Source organism: Parasteatoda tepidariorum, chromosome 6 (assembly GCF_982258835.1).
Source record: "Parasteatoda tepidariorum strain Cologne lab strain chromosome 6, Ptep-v5.0, whole genome shotgun sequence".
In the NCBI taxonomy this organism is placed as follows: domain Eukaryota; kingdom Metazoa; phylum Arthropoda; class Arachnida; order Araneae; family Theridiidae; genus Parasteatoda; species Parasteatoda tepidariorum.
The window spans coordinates 108,633,215-108,655,929 of record NC_141760.1 but is presented as its reverse complement, the minus strand read 5'-3'; the positions used below and the strand labels follow the sequence as shown (position 1 = coordinate 108,655,929).

Sequence of the window (22,715 nt, the reverse complement as noted above, 5' to 3'; positions counted from 1 at the left end):
GGGGAAAGTATGTTGATTTTGGCATTTTTTTCATCGCAAGTATTTTAGCATTTCTATTTGATTATTTAGAACATTAAAACAAAGCTCGTGGCTATTAATAAAAAAAATTTAAATTATAACGAAATTTTAGATTAGAATAAATTCTCAATAATCATTCATTTATAGAATAGATTCAGAAATCTATTCTATAAATGAGAAAGTTTAAATGAGGTAAAAAAATTACTTGAAAGTATTTTTTTTTTTTTTTTTTTTTTTTTTTTGGTTATTGGAAGTACAAATAAGTCTACGCCGTTTTCTAATTCGCCGTTCTTTCTATTTTGAAAAAACGGTACATTATCTTTTATTCAAAGTTTTCTCCATTGCTATATAGACACTACTTTTTCCCATCATTCTGGTAGCATTCGGATACCACGTCGGAAAAACTCTTCATCTTTTGTGGATATCCACAAATCGACCCATTCCTTGGCATCTTCAAATAATGTAAATTTCTTCTCAGGCAGCCATCGACCGGAATGGTTGATAATCCTAAGGGTCAAGGTCTGGTGAATACGGCGGATAGCATAGGACTTCCCATTGAAATATTTTCAAGTAGCAAAAGCAATTTTCATGCAAAATCAACGTTCGATGTTTCTTGGCTTCAGTTCGTATGGAAGCCAACTTCCTTGCTTTTTATCATTCCCAACGATTTTAAACTGTGTGGAAATGCGGAGTCGGTTGTAATGTAAGAGCACGTTCTTTTTTTGCGTATAGGACAAATCTTCCAATACTTCTTCCAACTCTTTATCTTCCTACAATTCCTGCCATCCACTGAATTCTTTGTCTTCTATGCCAAACTCACCGTTTTTAAACTTCTGAAATTCCTCATGGCAACTTCTCTCACTTAAAGCAGCCTCACCATATGCTTCTTCAAGCAATCGATGTGCCTCGGATGCAGATTTCTACAAATTAAAGAAGTAAATCGAAAGTTCCTGCAAATGACACTTATTTGGCACTAAACTTGACATTTTTGCACGAAAACAATGACGTAATTCTAAACATGGAATCTCTTATACATTAAGGTTATGTTGTTACCATATGAACAAACTTACAATAAAAGGTTTAACACCATTCAATTTCTGCATAACCTTCTGGTAGTGCCATTTTGTGACGAACGGCGGGAACTTATTTGTACACCCATTATTTAAAGAGTTAGTTTATAAATCTTTGAATTTTTTTCGTAAACAAATCTATAAAATTAGTAAACTGATTAGCAAATTAACGTCAGAGTCTAATTTCAATTAAATATTTTTAAGGAATATAAAAATATCAGCTTAATTAGGAATAGAAGAAGTCCTTTTTTTTATTGAAGGTTCATCAAAGTAATAGAAATTGAAATTATTTAGTTTTATTCAGAGAAAATTATGCGTAACTGATTATATATAACATATATTTCTTTATTTCTGCCTTTCCTACTTTCAGGAAAATCTTTTCCCGGTCTTTTGCCAAGAACACAATCCTATTACAGTTTTCTGTTTCGGTGCAATTTGATGTTTTTCTTAAGCAGCGATTATTTTAATTACTGAATTTTCTTCAGCAAATTGTGATACATATAGAAATTAATTATATTTAATTTATATGCATTTATTTTCATTACATTTAAAAAAAATATTTATTTATTTATTATTACTGTTTTAGTTTTAGTATTACACAGATTTATCTATTATTGCTGTTTTAGCTCATTGATATATGTTACATCATTAATGAATTTTCCTATTACATATATATATATATATATATATATATATATATATATATATATATATATATATATATATATATATATATATATATATATATATATATATATATATATATATATAATGTTGACAATCAAATAGTCGCTTTGGTAAATATTCGAAATGTATACATGTATACTAGGTCTTTACCCGGTATACCCTACACCAGTGTTTCCCCACCCAAAGTGTAGTACGCGTACCCCTAAGGGTACGGGAACAGTTTAGCGGGGTTACGCGTTCTTATGCAAAATATCTTGCAACAAATGAAAATTTTAAAAAATCTTATTTAAAAACAATGCTAGCCATGAAAATTTACGATTACGTGTTTTTCTATTAGCTATTTTTTGCAGAGTGAACAGTTAATAATTAGTGGTGTCAACAGCTAGTTGTGATTTTTAACCTTTGTGCAATTGTTTTATAGTAAAAAATGCATTCAGTTTTTATTAGTGGTATACAGCCTTACGAAAAATTTAAAAAGGGTACACAAAAGTCATAAGTTTGGGAAGCACTACCCTACAGACACTGATGTTTTTTTAAGGTTCAATGCCCGGTATACAATACATTTAACTCCGAACTTTGATGTTTCTACTAATCTAACCTCAGTAGATATTAAAATATCGAATAAATGCAATTATATCAATGAATAAGCTCCTATCAAATCGAAATATAAAAAATATTTCGACCACAGTGACTATATGATTGTTGACATTCACCTGTGAAAATCGACATTCTCTTGACTTCGGTCATTCACGGTAGCATACGCAATTGATGTAAGCAAATTTTAAGAGAAAAAACATATTCATGATGGGTGAATATTGGCCCAATGAGTTCCCAAGTTATTTTGCTACTAGGAATATTAAATACAGTCAATTCGCTATAACTCGAAGTACGATAACTCGAATATTACTATAACTCGATTTTTTTATGAGGTCCCGACCCTTTTATCTTCAATTTCAAGTTAATTATTCTCGATTACTCGAATTTTACTCCCTTTAACTCGATTTGTTTTGGATCTTTTGAAGCAAGAAAAAAAACCTAGGAGCTGATATCTTGTCCCTTCCTTTGCAACACACACACAATGTCTTTCGCACTCTTCATGGAGAAGCTAAAGCTGTCCCTCTTGAAGTATGTGAACAGTGGTTAAATGAAACGTTACCAAATTTACTTCAAGGATACAGTTAAAATGATGTTTTCTATATTAATGAAATGGGTTTACTTTTTAAATGTCCTTCAAATAAGACTATGATGTTTAAGGATGAATACTGCTCAGGGGGTAAAATGAGCAAGGAACGTTTGACTGTCCTAGTTGAAGGAAATGCGTCTGGGATAGGGAAATTGCCCTTACTTGCTATCGGAAAATACCGAAATCCCTGATGTTTCAAGAATGTAAAAACGTATCCTTTGGATTACAAGTCTAACAAAAAGTTTTGGATGACATCAGTATTATTTGAAGACTATGTATGAAAATTGGATCGGAAATTTTTCTCTAAGAAAAGAAAACTGATACTCTTTATGGATAAATGCACAGCGCATAGTGATCTACCTAATTTGAAAGCAGTAAACTTGCAGTTTCTCCCGCCAAACACAACAGCAAAGTTGCAGCCGATGGAACAGGGTATCATAAAGTGCTTCAAACAGTCTTATCGTAAATGGCTTGTCAGAAAAATTATCTTAAATATTGTAAGCATTTAGGAGATTTGTAATTAATAAGCATTAATTAAATAATCCGACAATATTTTAAAAGACCAATACCGAAACTAACGGTAAGTCGAACTTCCGTTAAGTCGAAGTTTTTCGTCAGTCCTATCAGATTCGAGTTATCGCGAATTCACTGTATAATGTGTTTTTATTTCTTTTAATTGTCCTACGATTTTTCATCATACCCATTTCTCTCTCAGTAGCAAAGATTTAAAAATGCATTTTTTTTAACATTTTATTCTTTTTAATACCACTAATTTGATATACAAATCAATTCATTAAAGTTGTATTAATGAGCTATTTTTTTAGTAAATTAAGCAGCTTTATATTTGCGTTAAAACTGACATAACTTGATAGAGATACGAAAAACATTCTTAAAAAAAATGTGTACTTTATTTCTCGTACATTTTCTTTTTGAAGATATTGAGATCTTCGGATAAAAGTTATGTTATCCTGGATTATTTTGAGAGAATGAATCACGCGTACCCATAGATAACAATATTTGTTGTTCTCTAAACAACAAATGTAAACAAAATTATTGTGTATTCTAAACAGTCTCTTTTATTTCCTACACAATGAGATCACAAACAATAGGTTTTTCACACTGAAATTGAACCTTATTGAACAAAAGGTGTGGGACGTTTATTTTTCATTTTGTAAAATAACCAATATTATACACTTTTTTTTCCTCCAATATTTCTGACCTTCTTCCTCCCCTTTGTCACACAATGACACACTTAATCTTACCTCCATCTCTTTGTCACAATTGTGTGCACTACACCTTGCCCCCTTTATGAGAAAGAGACACACTTTAATATACACCCTACCTCCTTATCACACGTTACGCTATAATTCAAATTTTAATTTTCCACTTTAACTATGTTGTTGTTGTTAATTTACGTCGCACTAGAGCTGCACAATGGGCTATTGGCGACGGTCTGGGAAGCATCCCGGAGGATGATCCGAAGACATACCATCACAATTTTTATCCTCTGCGGAGGGGATAGCACCCCCCTATAAACTGTGTTCACTATAGCGGGGTTTGGCTGTATTTCAAATTCTAATTCTCAACTTTACGTTTTTTAGTGATACTTCACTATACACCCTATCACCCGAATCACATGTCACGCTATATTATAAAAAAAAAATTCTTATTTCTAATTTTAATTTTGAGCTTTCACAACGTTTTTTGCAACGTTGTAATTTTGAGTTTTAACAACATTGAGCCTTAACGGTATATTATAAAATTTTATTTCTAATTTTAATCTTGAGCTTTAACAACACTTCACTACACTCCCTACCCCCTTATCAACTGTCACGCTGTATTACATAATATTATTTTTCTAATTTTAGTTTTGAGCTGTAACAACGTTTTCTTAATGGCTTATTTTAACGGAAAATTTTATTATTTCAAGGCAACAAACGTATTACTAATAACACAAAAACGTTTAATATGCTGATTTTCAATATTTTCAATTTAACCAAAATCGGAATGTCCTATTTCTTGTTATCCCTTCCTTCCCCCTTCTCTGAAATTATCATAATTTCCCATTCAAGTTTTGATAAGAACGGCTCAATTACACACTGAATTTCTTTCTTTCTTTTTTTTTTCTTCAGTCTTAGCTTTCTCTAAAAAATTGTCATTATGATAATTACTGTAATAAACTATTCAAATTGTATTGCTTCATGCTGATTTCAAACTATTTACATGTGATACGAACCTATGTTAGAAGAATATTTATGTACCTACCTGCAAAACTTTTACACATTGAATTAAATTTATTTCTGACATGTTTGAAAAACGTATGTAAAATTTCTATTTCACAGAGTACATTTGGCAACTTACCCTAACAGTAAAATAACTTGGGCCCGCATTGGGCCAATATTCTTGAATCTTCGCTCAATAAGGATTCAACGGGCCGATATTTTTCCAATATTGGCCCTATATAGGATTTTCCAATTCACCCGATATTTTACAGCCACTTTATAACCCATATCGGTCCTTTAAATGGAATTGTCAGATATACCTGATATTTTATGTTCATCCTTTAGCCAAAGTAGGTTCTATATTGACCAATGTAAGCCATTCTATGAGCAATGTTAAAAAATCTCGACATCCCAATATGGGTCCCTCGGTACATGTTCTTATTGGATCCATATTGAACCAATTTTGAACTCAACTGGGGTCAATTTAAAATTGTTTCTAGAGTAGAGGTTATCATTGATGTTAAATGCCGCTCCCATCTAGAAGAATGTCTAACTACTATTGTTGCTCAGTTATATAGTTTACAAGAGGACTGAGCCCCCTGCTCGCTCACGCTCGCCAACCCCGATGATTACTTCGCAATAATGGTTGTTTCTTGGCATAAACAGTCGAAAACTATTCAACTAAAAATGTTTGCGCTAAAAGAACACTTGTGCCTCCACTTTCCCCGTCCAAATATTTCCCTTATGATACTATTAAGATCTACGAGGGTTGTAAATTAAATAGTGGCAACTTAACCTTGAAACTCACAGAAGGGCGGGCATGCGCAAATAGGATATGGGAGCGGTGAGGTGGCGCTGTTGTCGATGTGTAGAGTGCAAAAAACAGTCGATTTGCTTAGAAGGGTAGTTGTTGCGTGGCGTTAAAGTGAGGAGTTTCGTTTCCATCGCTCTAAAGCATGTTTTTAAAAGGTGATCAGCGGTCGTGGCTTAAAATCGAGGTTGTCCGTGGCAAAAATGCAACAGAATGCTATCGTGGATGAGTGGAAGCCTGTGGCGCAAATGCTTTACCCTATAGAACAGTAGCACAATGGGTTCAAGCATCTCTTCTTTTTTCGTCATTAAGATTTTTGACAACATGCTTTAGAGCGATGGAAACGAAGCTCCTCACTTTAACGCCACGCAACAACTACCCTTCTAAGCAAATCGACTGTTTTTTGCACTCTATACATCACAACAGCGTCACCTCACAGCACCCATACCCTATTTGCGCATGCCCGCCCTTCTGTGAGTTTCAAGGTTAAGTTGCCACTATTTAATTTACAACCCTCGTATAAGTGAGCATAAATAATTTATCTAAGTAACAATTTTTTGAAATATCATTTAAAATTAAAAGTATATTGTTGTGACAAATTTGATGAGTTCGCAACTGTAATTTAATATTTTTTCCTTACCAAACGGACGGATGTATTTAAATACAATTTTTGCATTCATCACTTTGTGCGTGAAGCTGCGAGTTAAGTTCTAAATCATTTAACGAATCTCTTTAACCGTCATTCATAATAGTATATGAATGTCATTTGCACCAAAAATAATAATTGTAAAACGGTTGATAATAGCAGACACCGATTTAAATAATTTTATTTAAGATGTGTAGCGTAGAATTACGTTTTAATAATAATTTTAAAGAATAATTAGCTTTAACTCTTAATTTAGAAAACAAACAAAATCAAAAACGTAGCAATTACATGACAGGTAAATTAATACGAATGCACAAAATGACAGGTAAATTAATACGAATGCTCCTTTCATAGTGACCTTTAAATTAAGGAAGCAAAAATATTTATAGGAAAACAATACCTTTATGACTTACATGAATTTTATGATGACAACCAAACCAATATGAAAATAAATGTGGGAAAACTGGATCCTACCATGTGATTTTCTGGTCAACAAAATGGCACCAACAACTATTGAAAGCTGCTACACCATCCTTAGATTTTTATATACAGTTAGATAATTACTGTCTTCAGGGTTATAATTGTGTATAAATAGCCTGTTAATCTTAAGAAATGTTTAAACTGCTGATTATGCCTGAATTTTTCAAAAATACGTGTTATTATTGAAAAGCATACACACATTCTACTTTAAAAATTGACTAGCATGTATTAGAATATGGCAGGGCGCTGAACTCACGTTCATGAGAACAAGAGTTCGAATCCAGCCGACCGACGACTCTCTGTGAGTAGTAAATTGTGACTGTTGTACGTTAAATATGTCAGTTCAGAGCCGCGATGATTCAGGGGATGGAGCATTCGCTTTCCATTGAGGTGAACCGAATTCGAATCCCAGTGATGGTTGGTAGATGCGAATTCTGAATCCGGCTTGCACAGACCACAGTGCTGACATGAAATATCCTCAGTGGTAGACGGATCATGGGTTCCCTTGCCGTTTAGGCAATGCGTGGTAGCTTCTCGTGGTCTTCCTTTCCATGTAACGCAAATGCGGGTTAGTTCCATCAAAAAGTCCTCCAACGAGGCAAATTTCACCCAATACCTGGATTTCCCTTGTCTTCTGGATTAGGTTCAAAACTACAAGGCTACGGAATTAAACATAGTCGTAAACCCAAAAAATTGGGTCCGCTGTTCAAAGATGGTTATAAAATAAAAGATAAAATTGCAAATCAGAGGTTTGAAATCATATTTGGGAATGCCTGAGGCGACCAGTTAACCAACAGCTCGCAAACTTACCCGTATAGTAAATGGTAACTGATGCACGTTAAATCAGTCGAATTACAAAGTCCTCCGCGTTCCCATAACAAATCATACGTCTGGGGTACTAATGCAGGTGTTCCCTTGTCTTCTGGATTGGGTTCAAAATTACAAGGCTACGGAAGAGAACATTAGTAGTCGTAAACCCAAAGATTGGGTCGGTTGTTCAATGATGGTTATAAAATAAAATCTGTCGGTTCACCAAGTCCTCCGTGTTCCCATGCCAAATCAAGACCTCTGGGGGTACTGAATTGGAGATTGATCGTTCAGATCAAAACTACGATCTGTGGATCCTCCTTATAAACGGGTGTGAGGTACAGGTGTGGCAGAAGTCAAATTCTTGGCCATAGATGGCGCCACTGGAAAACAAAAACAATTGCATCCCTTGCCTTAATGTCCTACAACAACGACGTGTACTAGAATTCCCACATTTTTTATTATTTATTTAGAAACTAAGCCTTGACTGTATGATTTTTTGGGGGTTATAAATTATTGTAACACTGAGTTGTTTTAAAATTTGATAGATAATTTATTTTAAAGTAAACGTATATTAAACATCAAAGAAATATTTTTTAAGAAAAATAAGAAATTGTTCTTCGTTTAAATGTTTATTTTACTAAACAGTATTAAGATAGTGGAAGAATATTACTTCTGACGTCTTAAAATGAGTGATATAAAACAAATTTTATATTATCATAAAAATAATTTCACCTTGCATTAAACAAATATTTTAAAATGCTGTACAAACAACTCTTTCCACTTTTTATTAATGAGTGAGATTTCCACTTAAATGAAGTGCTCTAATAACACATTATTAGAATTTCTATAGGTATAAAGGTCATACATTTTAAATATAAGTCCTTAAGAGATTTAATGTAGTTCAAGGTGATAATCAAATCGTGAAAAGATTTTTGAAGAATTTTAAAAGACAGAATCAGTAAAACTGTTTGAATGAAACTCCGAGTTATCTGAAATACGCACAAAAAATATTACTCTTAACTAAAAAACTAAACAAGCATAAAATTGTTTTTAATAGCTTCCAATTTATTGACAGGATTTTCTAATACTTGGACTCAATCGTATTGTTTCGGGAGCCTTAACTTATTTAGGCTAAATAATTAGTGCTTACTATTAGGTTTGAAGCTACTTTATTTACGTCGCACTATAGCTGCACAATGGGCTTTTTTTTTAATTTTTTTTTATAATTGTTGTTGAACAGCAGACCCAATTTTTGGGTTTACGACTACTAATGTTTAATTACATACTCTTGTAATTTTGAACCCAATCCAGAAAGCAAGGGAACTCCTGGATTAAGTATTGGGAATATTTTGCCTTCGTGGAGGATTTTTTGATGGAACTAACCCGCATTTGCTTTACATCTGGAAGAAAGCTACGAAAACCTCCCACGGTCAGCCCGACGGCAAGGGGACTCTAACCCATGATCCGTCTACCACTGAGGATATTTCACGTAAGCACCGCGGTCGGTGCAAGCCGGTTGCGGAATTCGTATCGACTAGTTATTGCAGGGATTCGAACCCAGTTCACCTCATTGGAAAGCCATCGCCGGGATTCGAACCCGGCTCATCTCATTGGAAGGCGAAGGCTCTATCCCTCAGCCATCGCAGCTCACAATGGGCTATTTTATATTTTATAACCGTCGTTGAACAGCCGACCCAATTTTTGGGGGGTTTACGACTACTAATATTCAACTACGTAGCCTTGTGATTTTGAACCCAATCCAGAAGACAATGGAACTCCTAGATCAAATATTGGAGAAAATTCGCCTTCGTGGAGGATTTTTTGATGGAACTAATCCGCATTTGCATTACATGGGGAGGAAGACCACGAGAACTTCCCACTGTTATCCTGGCGGTAATGGGACTCTAACCCATGATCTGTCTACCACTGAGGATATTTCCGGTCAGCATTGTGGTCGGTGCAAGCCGAATGCGGAATTCGTATCTACTGGTTCACCTCATTGGAAGGCGAACGCTCTATCCCCTCAGCCATCGCGGCTCTTACAATGGGCTATTGGCGACGGTCTGGGAAACATCCCCGAGGAGGATCCAAAGACATGCCATCGTAATTTTGATCCTCTACAGAGGGGATGACTCCTCCTCCCGATGACCTGCGCGTGAAGTCACGACTTTATGGTAGAACAGTTCAACGAGGACCGATACCGCGCAACCTCGGTCCCTACGTAGGCAACGTCACCCACCAGCTTACTGACCGCAGACAGTGATGCTTGGCTTCGGTATTCAACTGGGAACCGTGTCTTTACCGTCACTTCACTGTGGGACTGTGCTTACTATTAAGTTACAGAATAGTGGTTCCCTTCCCATGTCTACATTGCTGGCAATAAGTCTGCAGACTCGCCAAAACGAAAGAAATGTCGCCAAATCGGCGATATGGTATAGATTAAAATTATAGCTTTATTTAGCGGCAAAATGGTATAGATTAAAATTATAGCTTTACTTTAAGTGTAAGACACAGAAACTTTTTTTTTTGTGTGTATTTACCTTGACAAAAGAGCTTCGAAAACCATGTTAAATTATAAAGTTGTGTTAGGTCACTTTATCGTTAATCCGACCCATAGTGGGTGGGACTGTTAATTAGAGCTAGTGGAGAGATCTAAAAAAAGAACTGTGATATCAGTTACAAAAGAAGATTGGGAAGCGAGAGCAGATAAAGGGTCTAGGGACAGGATATTTATCAAGACTAAGATTAAAGAGGAAGCGAAACAAACTTAGCATAACAAACCGGAGGTCAGCGAGCAGGGTTTAATATCTCTATGGTTATTTATAAAAAATATTCAAATGAACTCATGAAATCTTATCCAGAATAAAGTATTTATGGTCAAAATCTTAAGAAATAAATACTTATTCAGATAAATATTACATTTTTCAAAGGTTTCTTGACAACATCAATTCTTAAGAATCTGTTTATATATAGTTCCTGGCCATATTATTAGATGCACTGTAAGATTCTATGGTGAAATCTTAATTACAGTAGAGTCCCGATTATCCGAGTTAATGGGGACCGCAACAAACTCGGATAACTGAAAAACTCGGTTAAAGCGAAGAGTATAAAAACGGAAAGAAAAAGAGAAGGTATAAATGTAATATATTTAAGAAATGCAAAATGTATACGAGTATACCACGTACAATTCATATTATAATTAAAAAGCTTACTTAAAAACATTTAAAAAGCATACTATACGAGAATTAAATAGTTTTTACTTAAAAAAAGTCCTTAATCGTTTTTCGTTCTACGTAACTTTGGCGCTTTTCTGTAGTAATGTTTCGCCTTTTTTAGGGATAACAGGAAGACTGGTGTCGCCTCTTTTTGTTGTTCTATATATTCAATAGTACATTCGATAGTACATTCGATAGCTTTTAGTCCATCTGTATGAGAGATTTTTATATGTTGATTTTAATAATCACTGTCTTCATCATCTTCGCTAGAATCATTATCATTATTGACGTTATTAACGATAATTTCATCAGACCAAGTTGTTGGATTTTGTTTTTCTGAGTGTTTGGAAGATAAAATTCAGATTTATTTTTCAGCGGTTTTTTTAAAAATAAACTAGAACAAAAAAAATCCTTGAAATATTTGATAGCTCGGTTAAAGCGGAAACTCGGATAACCGGGGCTCGGATAATCGGGACTCTACTGTATTAGTTAATACTATACAGCTTTACTGTTTTTACGCCGCTGAAACCGGTTTGCACTTGTTTACGTTCGTGTATCAATTGGTTAAATTAGACTATATATTATATAAATATAGACTATTTATTATATCAGGTATTATATTAGTATATTATAATAATTAGACCAAATTATTAGACGCACTGTAGAGTTTTAATAATTGCACGAGTTTACAGGCAATACTTTTATATTTAAACATACATGTGATGGGTTTTTATTCAATAGATTTTCTTCGTTTTCGTATTTATTTTTAACGTATTGCATTACAATGCTAACCAATTGATGCACGAACGTAAACAAGTGCAAACCGGTTACAGCCGCTTAAAAACAATAAAGATGTATAGTATCACCGGATAATTAAGATTTTACATAGAATTTTATAGTGCGTCTAAGGCCAGGGACTGTATATATCTGTGACTTAAAATTAAATTAATTTAAAATTATTAATTAATTAAATAATTTAAATTAATAAAAATTCGTTATATAGACAACTACATCACACTCGTTTTTTTAGCGATTTCCATTGAAGTTTTCTCATTAGTTCCTTATTTACCTAATTTCATTTATCGCGGTTAATTTATTTTTAAAAAAAATTCCTTGCTGCAAGGTCGATTTCATCAATAAATGAATTATATTAGTTTCAATTCATCAATAAGCTCATATTTAATATAATTACTGTTATAAACATAACTGCGTCAATAACAATGACCTTCCGCGAGTCACTTTATATTCTGAATGCAGTGCGTGGAAGGATGTAAACAAACAGTTCCACTCTCCTAAGAATAAATTTTCATCTCAAGAGAAGAAGAAGAAAAAAAACGGAAAGAGGCCTGTTTCGGGTTGTGTTTCAGAGCTGTGTTCTTATTATAACTCTCTACTCAAGCTTAAGGCCTGTTTACACGGTCCAATTTCTTGTATCCGAGAAATTGGACGGATTTCTCTGTCCAAGAAATTTGATGATTCGTTGACACTATCCAAGTTCTTGAATGTCACTGATTGGACGGGAGAAACACTTGCGCATGCGCATTGTTCATATTCAACATTATAAAATCATACTTATATGACTTTAAAATTACTGAATAAATTCATATAAAATCACGATAACGCAAATAAACAGCAACAGATCAATTTATTTGGACTAAAATATATGAAAACAGACAACAAAATGTCATAATTTGCTGCCTGCTTGCTGACGTCACAAAACCTAGGACGGTGATTGGTTAAGGGAGAAAAAACTTGGATGGAAAGTAGAACATGCTCTACTATCGTCCAAGAAGTTGGACCAAGTTCTTGGATGTTTGTTTACACGATCCAAGCTCAAAGCAAAACAAGTTTCCATCAATATCAATCAATCTCTGTCCAAGAAATTGGATCGTCTAAACAGGCCTTTACTTTCGAACGTGAAGTCGGCGTAGGCGTGTGTTTGTGTTGACGCTGAAGTTGTGTTGAAGTTGCTGTGTTGCCAATTTGACAGTATATTTGTTTGTATCTTGCTAGTTTCGTTTTTGAGTCACTTCCTTGGAATTATAGTGCATATTGACATTACTCGATTCGGAACTATTAAAAAGAGAAAGGTATGCTGTTTACGTATTTGTTTTATTTCATGTATAAATATTTGTGAGTCGTTATACGATCCATCAATTTATTCGAGAGCTTAAATAGTTATCTTAAAAATAAAAACAAAAAATCTTTTAAAGTATAAAACTGAGCAGAAGTTATTTTACAAATTTGTGTTCATATATTTTTTACCTAAAAATGCATAATTATTCTACTTATTCTTCTTATTAAAAATCTTATTATACTTTTCCGTTATACCTTTGCCTCTTTCAACAGACTTAAAACAACTTAACAAAAAAAAAATAATCCTTTAATGTATAAAATTGAGCCGAAGTTGTTTTTATTCTTCAAATTTGCGCACATATATTTTTTACCTAAAAATCCCTAGTTATTCTACTGATTCTTCTTATTAAAAATCTTATTATACTTTTACTTTATACCTTTGCCTCTTTCAACAAATTTAAAGCAACTTAATAAAAAAAAATCCTTTAAAGTATAAAATTGAGCAGAAGTTGTTTTTGTTTAACAAATTTGCGTGGATATATTTTTTTTTACCTAAAAATGTTTTAATTCTTATTCTACGTATTTTTTTTATTAAAAATATTATTCTACATTTCCTTTATACTTTTGCCATTTTTCAAACAAATGATATGCATTAATAATAAAAGATTCTACAAAAACTTGAAGAAAAATTAAGGTGTTAAAATAGGGGGGTTGAAATACAACCCAATTCCAAGAGAGACAAAAGACGGCAATTTATTTTTTTCGGATAAACCTCTAGAAATACATGCATTCTTCCTAATAGTCTTGCCTTGACAAAAAAAATTTATGAATTAACTGAAATAGGGCTTCAAAATAAATAAATGAATAATAAATTAAAAACTCATTGTTTTCTGTCTCAAAATTAAACGAAACTCTGTCCTAAGATTGAAAGAAAAGATATATATTTAATTCTCAAATTACCGGAATCTGGTGTTTGTGTTCAATACTAAATTAAAAGGCTTATTTATTGTTTAATAAACATTAATTATTCAATAATAAATAAAGAGCTAATTTTTAACATCACATCACATTGTATTGTCAAAAAATATCAATATATATATAAATATATTATATATATACTACCGATCAAAAGTTTGCGAAAATTTTGAAATCTACAAAGAAAAGGTCTAAATTCAAATGTTCATAGAACTGCGGAAAATCTTTCAAATTGCATGAAAATTTGATATGTTCTAAAGTGAACCCTCTACAGTTAGTTACATATGATCAAATTGCAATACTTTGTTTCTTGCGAACTGAATCCAGCTTTTCACCATGGGTTTTATGGTGAAAAATTTTTTTAAGTTTGAACACTTGCCAAACTTGCAAAAAAAAACTTTTTGTACTCTCTGTTAATGGAAAATAGTTATTTGAACCGTTCTATGTAAGCCCTCAAAATTTCAGATCGATTTGATTTTTTTTTGACGAAGTTATAGAATTTTGAAAAACATGTGTACTTTTCTCGATTTTTGAGCATTCCACATATTCAGTCTTTTGGTCTATACATCTTCTACCAAAGAAATTTTTAATTTTAATGTTTTCTATATTTTCAAATAATTAATATTTATTATGAAACAAACATTCTTATTCATTATTGTAATTATTGTTATTACAAAGAATTTATTATGACTATAATTAAAACAATATCTCATAGTTGTCACTGTACTCGATTGAACACATTGCGCTAGTTCATTGAATACTAGAAGTTTAACAAACAATACTTTATTTAACAATTGTAAATAATCAAACCAAAATCATTGCACTATTGCAATGTTAGCCCCGACTGACTCAAACAAGAGTTCAAGAGCAACTGACTAGTTCGAAACAATTACAACAGATTGCGTTTCGCTTGAGACCAAACAGTCACATTTCATCGAAAATTTGTTTGTTCTTGCAAACAATTATTGTTAAGTTGAAGAATGTACTATAAAATTTCATTGACTAATTTTTTCACTATTAAATTATTTTATTTGAAGCAGCGTTATAAATATGTCTCCTAGAAAAGAAATATCAACTGAAAAACGTGCAGCTATAGTATCTTTAAGAAAAACAGGTCACACTATAGACAAAATCACTGCATTAAAAACGTTTCATTACCATGCGTTCATTCTACAATTAAAAGGTTCAATGAAACAGGACTCTACGTTGATCGTACACGTTCCGGAAGGCCAAAGATTACATCAAATCGAAATGATCGATAAATTATTGTTACAAGTTTAAAAAATAGATTCGATACACCTGCACAACTGAAGTGTAAATTATTCCCTGGTTCAGAAAAAGTTTCAACTTCAATAAAACGGCGTTTGCGCACAGCTGGCTTTTTCGTACGTGTCGCAGCAAAGAAACCTCTTCTTAGACCCAAAAATAAAATACTACGATTAGAATGGGCTCACAAACATCAGCATTGTTCAATCGCAGATTGGAAAAGTGTACTATGGACTGATGAATCAAAATTTGACATTCTTTGGACCAAACGTTGCATGTTTGTAAGGCGTCGTGAAGGAGAACGAATGCAACCAAATTGCATTCGACCAACGGTTAAACACGGAGGGGGTGGCGTAATGGTTTGGGGATGTTTTGGAAACGATAATGTAGGTACAGGGGTGGTGAACCTTTATGCACCAACGTGCCATTTTTTCAAAAAATTGTTTAATGAGGTCATAAACGTGCCGGCAAATAATTTTTACTTCTTGATTATTGGGAAAATAATAATACTAAATTCTATCAACTCAAAACTCTTTATTTACTATTAAAAAAAAACATTTTGCAATGTCTCAATTATGCTTGTAATTCAACCTAAAGTAACATTAGTGTGACTTCTGTTGTTGCAGATTAGAAGACAAATGACTTATATTAGGTTGTAAGATGCTAGTTTAAGCAGATCTGTTAATTTTTTTTTTTGCTAGTTATTTATTTTTAGCTTGTTTTTTACAGTTATCGTTTTTTTTTTTTGGCATTAAATTGTTAATTTTTTTGCTAATTGTTTAGTTTTTTGTTTGTTTTTGTGAATTTTAATTTAATTGTTAATATACTTCACAGTGAACTTTGTGATCGGTGGCGTGCCCAGAATATTGTGTCGCGTGCCATTGGTTCGCCATCCCTGATGTAGGAGATTTAATTAAAATAGATGGAATAATGGACCAAAAAAAGTACCATTCTATTTTGCAACGTCATGCTATTCCTTCGGGTGAAAAAGTTGTCGGTCCAACTTTTGTATTTCAGCAAGACAATGATCCCAAGCACACGTCAAAATTATGCAAAAATTATTTTTAAAAAAAAAGAAAACGAAGGCCGATTGAAAATTATGACGTGGCCAGCTCAGAGTCCTGATTGTAACCCGATTGAACTTTTATGCGATCATTTGGATCGACAAATTCGATGCTCTGATATTTCGAATCGAAATCAGTTATGGGACATTTTACAACAGGAATGGAACTCTATATCAATTGTAAATCATATGTAAGGCTATAATAAAAGCAAAAGGTGGATGGTTCGGGGAATCTAAGATTTAAATGTTAATTTATTTAATTACAAAATACGAATAAGAATATGTTAAATATTTGACCTGTTGTAAATAAAATAGTTTCGTAAAAATGCAAATTTTTATACTACTGTTATTATTTTTTTAGAATTATTTATGTAATTATTGTTATAACTTTTTATTTTAATTTAATGTAAAGTAAAAATATCCCAACAAAACTAATACATATAAGCAATAAATATAAACAATAAATATAAACACTAATAATTACAATAATGAATAAGAATATTTGTTTTATAATAAATATTAATTATTTGAAAATACAGAAAACATTAAAATTAAAAAGTTCTTTGGTAGAAGATGTATAGACCAAAAGACTGCATATGTGGAATGCTCAAAAATCGAGAAAAGTATACATGTTTTTCAAAATTCTATAACTTCGCCAGAAACAGTCAGATCGATCTGAAATTTTGAGGGCTTACATAGAACGGTTCAAATAACTATTTTCCATTAACAGAAAGTACAAAAAAGAAATTTCAATTTTGGCCAGTGTTCAAACTTAACTAATTTTTTCACCATAAAAACAACCCATGGTAAAGAGCTGATAAAAGTATGGTAAAGTATTGCAATTTGATCATATGAAACTGACTGTAGAGCAGTGTTTCCCAACCTTTTTTGTGCCATGCCCTACCTAAGCCTTTCTAAAATTCTTATGTCCACTATGTAACAAATGCATAATTTTTAATATTAAAAAATTGAATTGTTCTCTTAAGAAACTTAAATTATAGGCTTTAAGAAAAAATCACTAACAAATTGTTAACGAAACACGGTAAGAAAATTTTCAAAACATATAATGAAAAACTAAAATTCAAATTCGAAATAATTTTAATATAATTTTTAATATAATCAAATTCGAAATAATTTTAAGATTTTTCTATAATAATTCAATATTTTAATTTATTGAAATCCTTACGCTTGATGCTTGCTGCACAGAGATTTTATGTTCCGATTTAGTTAGCTTCAGTCTCAAGTCTCCCTTTTTTATTGCATCCAGGCGATTTCTTTTTTTTTTACCAGTAAATCATTTATAAAACTAAATTCACATTCAGCTAAATATGAAGAGGGAAACTGTAACAATAGTTTTCTTGCACATTTGGTTGAATTTAGGTATTTGATTTCTGTTTCCTCACAAAGCCATGCCATCACTCCTTTTATATTAAATAAAGTTTTAAGTGACTCATCATTTTGCATTTCTGCGAGTTCTTCTTGATACTGCATATTTGACGTATATCAGACAAATCCACTAACTTTGACTGCATCATCCATGTTGGAAGATCAATTTGTTTCAAATCAGAAATTGTTTCTTGTAAATCAGCCGAAAGAATTTTCAGATGATTGACAATAACAAGTAAAGCGGTATAATTTATTTCACATTTTTGAAGCCAATGAAACTAACTGTTTTTGTTGTTAATAGACATAGCTCAATAAGGGTAATGAAACCAAATATCTTCGCTTTTGCATCAAACAGAGTTTCATTTGTTCCTTGAAGTTGCTCATTTAATATATTTAGTTTTTCAAAGATAATGACTCACAAATGCTTTATAAGAGACTGTTAACAGACACTTCATTTTGTCGCCTAAAAAATCGCTAAGTCACGTAATATTTATTGGCCTCAATTATTTAGGAACTTGCTTTTTTCTTTCAATTTTGGCACCGAAATCTAACATTGCATTTAAATGGCCCGGAGCAAAAGGGTTAAACTCGTGTCCAGTCAATTTTTGAATTGCCCCCTTAACAATCAAATTGCCCCCCAGTGGGGCGTGGGCCCCACGTTGGGAAACACTGCTGTAGAGGGTTCACTTTAGAACATATCAAATTTTCATGCAATTTGAAAGATTTTTCGCAGTTCTATGAACATTTGAATTTAGACCTTTTCTTTGTAGATTTCAAAATTTTCGCAGAATTTTGACCAGTAGTGTATATTATTTAGATAATTAAGAAAGTATTTTAGAATTTTATTAACACATATATCGTAAATTAGTCTAAATTTTGTGACTTTTAACCTTAAATTTCTTAGTTCTAAGTATTCTATAATATTATTATGTATATATACTAATAGAATGAGTTAATTGCAAGTTATAATTATTACTTAAATTATTAAAAATTTATTTGTTAACAAAATTTATATTTTTACAGAAAAAAAATTTTCAGAAAATGTTTATAATTTCTTAAAAAATCATCAAAGTTAAAATTTCATAAGTAAAATGTAACCTTTTATTAACTTTGAATTATAAAATATAATATATTATTACCTTTTGCACATTTGGTTTCGGGCCAATACAAGGTAACTAACAAATCAGTGGGGTTCTGTAGTAAGAACGCTCCATTAAATACATCCAACTGTCCTTTATTTACTCTTTTATTTTAATATTTTATTATCTAGTGAACTTGTTACGAAAATATTTTAAATCACTTTTGCAAGATGCCGGTAAATGGAAGCACATTTAAATTCGTTACTGGCTTTACGTGTTACATTTTAGGATTTATTGTGTACTATTCTGTATTTTTCTTGAATTTTTATAGTCTAATTTTTGCTTGATATGTTTTATTTTGTATTTTTTGCTTGGTTTGTTTTTTCTTCGTTTCAATTTTTTGGGGGTGTTTTTCGCTCTATTGTATTGATATATTTTGCTTTGACAATATTAGAAAGCACTCTTTTTATCGGACATAATCGTGTGAGCTGAAGACGAGATTCTATCTTTTCTTTATTTTGTTTACCGACTTTTAACTTTCTAACCGGAACTAGAGCAGGCATACAGCTCGAGATTGTTATTGTTTACATTTCTACTGAAAATACCATCCATAAGTCTTCAGAATATATTCATGAAATATATATTTTCTTATAAATATCTGCTGTTTTAAGTTTACAGACGAATCCTGAAAATTATATTAAACAAGAGCTAGGGAGATTTATATCAAATCAAGTCGTTAAAAATTAAAATTACATCTGTTATTTGGTTTAAAATGATGACATTTATTTCACTTATTTCTTTTTAAATTCATTATTTTTCTATCTATAACAAAACTCTAGTAATTCTGATAAAACAGGGTTCCCACGATCTGGAAATTTTTTTAAAGTGGTAGTTAAAGTGAGGTGTGTCTTAAGATATCAATATTTAATTTAAAAAGTTTTTTTCGTTCTATCAAACATATTTTATTATATATTTCCTTTAAAATTATTGTAATTGTGGTATGTCATTGCTCACTGTTTTACATTAATACTTTCAACTTATTATTATGAAACATTTAAACATTTTACTGTTAAAAATGTAAAAAGATTATTACGCATTTGAAGTATAGTTAAAAAAAAATTTTGTTCTTTGGGATATTGTTTCAACGGGTAATTAAGTTTTTGAAAATTTCAGTTTGGCTGCATTATTTATAACAGTTATTAAAGTTATATGTAATTTTTATGAGCTCTTTGATGCCATATTAAAACGATTGGTTTATTTATATGTTTCCAGAAAAAATAAAAGAAGCTAATGAGGTGTACAGTGATCATAAACACTCTTTTATTGAGTTAAAAAATGTCGGAAATTTCGAAGACCAAAGGAAAAACTCGGTTTATATCCAGTTTTCACATAAATAGCGGATAGATCATCCTCTCTTGCATTTTGAAGATTATTATGTTTTAAGTGTGAAATCAGTTCTTCCTGAGAGTTATTAGGCATTGAAATTGGGTCAAAATTAGGAAAAAGCATTTTTGTTTGCTAGTAAAATCGATTTTTCTTTGAATCAATTTTTATAAGCATAAAGAGTTCTTTTTCATGGTCTTAATTTAGTTATTTATAAATATCAATATTATAATTATAAATATCAATATTTTACATTATAAATATTTGTAACTTTTCTGAAAATTTAACATCTTATCTCTGAAAATTTAACATATTATAAATCTTGGGAAAGAACATAATTAGTTGTAATGTCATATTTTTGTAGACAGGTCTCTCGGAAATATTCACAAAATAAATTTAAGTATTTTTCAGTTTTCTTGAAAAGTCTTAAGATACAATTTGTTTATTTTTAACTGGCTTACGGGGAACCCTGTAAAATAACAAGTTCGAGCTAAAATTGTCATTTTTTTAGTTAAAGTTCGAAAAATTTGATGAAAGTGGTCTTTGTTATTTACTATTTTATGTTAATTCATTCCATTGAATTTAGAATATTTTTTCACCCTATTCTAAATTTACCTATTTTTCTGTATTTTTTTTAAATTAACGAGAGAGGTCACAATCAGTTTCAATGAAATTTAATGAATCCTGCTTTCTGAAAATATTAACAATACACTATGATAATTAATTCTTTAAAACAAGTGAGTTTATTTCGTTCCTTTCTTATCAACTTCCTCTTGCAATGTCCCTCATTCCAGAATGCTACTAAAGATCTCTACTAATCCATATCTCTTCCGAATACTGCATTTACCGTTATCGTGAACTTTTCTTTCAGTTCGTGATCGCAACACTCAATGGGCTATTGGCGACGGTCTGGGAAATATCTCTGAGGATGATCTAAGGACATGCCATCACTGTTTTGATCCTCTGCAAATGGGGAGGGAGGGCAAACCAGATTCGGTAGCCGACGACCTGCGGAAGTATGACGATGAGAATGTATTACGATGTTTTCTTCCTCCACAATACTTTTCGCATTTAATGACCAAAAATATTTTCTAAAATTTCTACAACGCTTTCTTTAGAACTAATGTTTAGTGCAATTTTGAGTTTCATATAACTGCTTAATTTAAAATATTTTAATCTGTTGTTAAAATGTTTTAATCAATACGAAACTAATGTACTTCCTTCTTTTGTGACTAGCCCCGCAGTGGACTGATCGTTAAGACAATGTTCTCAGCAGATCACCGCAGTCAAGCATCACTGGCTACGGTCAGTGTGCGGGTGGGTGACCACTTGGATCAGCCTGTGTAGGGACCGAGGGTGTGCGGTATTGGTACTCGTTAAACTGTTCTACCGTAAAGTGCTCGAATTCGCATGCAGGTCGTCGGGCTACCGAAACGGGGGTGCCATCCCCTCTACAGAGGATCAAAATTGTGATGGCATGTCTTCGGATCATCCTCAGGGATGATTCCCAGACCGTCGCCAATAGCCCATTGTGCAGCTCTAGTGCGACGTAGATGAACAACAACATCTTTTGTGACTATTCAAACACTAATAAGGAAAGCTTTTGAAGTGTTGCCATATATAGAGAGTTCTGTGGCTCATTTCGATTGCCAATCCCACAAACCGTTTCTGACTTTTCACAGCAACTTCCTGCTATCTATTTAGCCTCAGTCATAAGCTTAATTGGGTATAATATAGCCTACGTCACAGGTTGTGTTGTTCCTACTAAATTTAACCCATGAACGGCATTTTCTGTGAGCCTAACTTCAAGCCACAAATAAACAAACGAAGTGTTCGATCGTTTAAATAGCTTCTCGCCAGATTTTATTGCATTATAAAGAAAAGTTATTGAAACTAAATACAACTAAATAAACAACAACAACTAAAACTAATAACAACAACTACTAATAACAATAACTAAATAAACAACAACTAAATTCCATTCGTTTAGCATTGCGTCATATGTTGTTCCTACTAAATCAAAGTAGTTGTGTTTTTTTCATATTATACCCAATTAATGGAAATACAGAGCTATAATCTAACGCGAAGAGCTCGTCGCTCAGTTCAATATTCGCTGAAACGAAAAAACATTTTAAAATTAAAGGGGGAAACACTTTTATATTTCCTTAAAGTTTTCAATCCTTAATAGATTTTTAATTAATTTAAAATTGCCTTTATTGAAACGAGAGTGCTGCTTTAGAACTATTTTACATTATTTTGAAAGATGATTTAAAGTATAATATGTTTTCGAATATGAATTCCTCATGTTGGTGAGAAATAAGAATATTTTCTTTCTTACATTTTTT

The 22,715-nt window shown here is 32.0% G+C and overlaps 1 protein-coding gene across 6 annotated transcripts in view; it reads left to right on the top strand.

The window, feature by feature from the left end:
• Positions 1-22,715, top strand: part of LOC107437256 (long-chain-fatty-acid--CoA ligase 5) — a 371,824-nt gene that overhangs the window by 310,103 nt on the left and 39,006 nt on the right. For 2 of the 6 annotated variants that reach the window (XM_087166430.1, XM_087166433.1), the window contains exon 1: positions 22,467-22,679. The exons of 3 other annotated variants lie outside the window; for them this stretch is intronic. The gene's annotated coding sequence lies outside the window, so the exon portion shown is untranslated. Of the gene's footprint in view, positions 1-12,412; positions 12,541-13,042; positions 13,233-22,466; positions 22,680-22,715 lie in introns of those variants that run through there. One more of the 6 variants, XM_087166431.1, reaches the window with a different exon arrangement.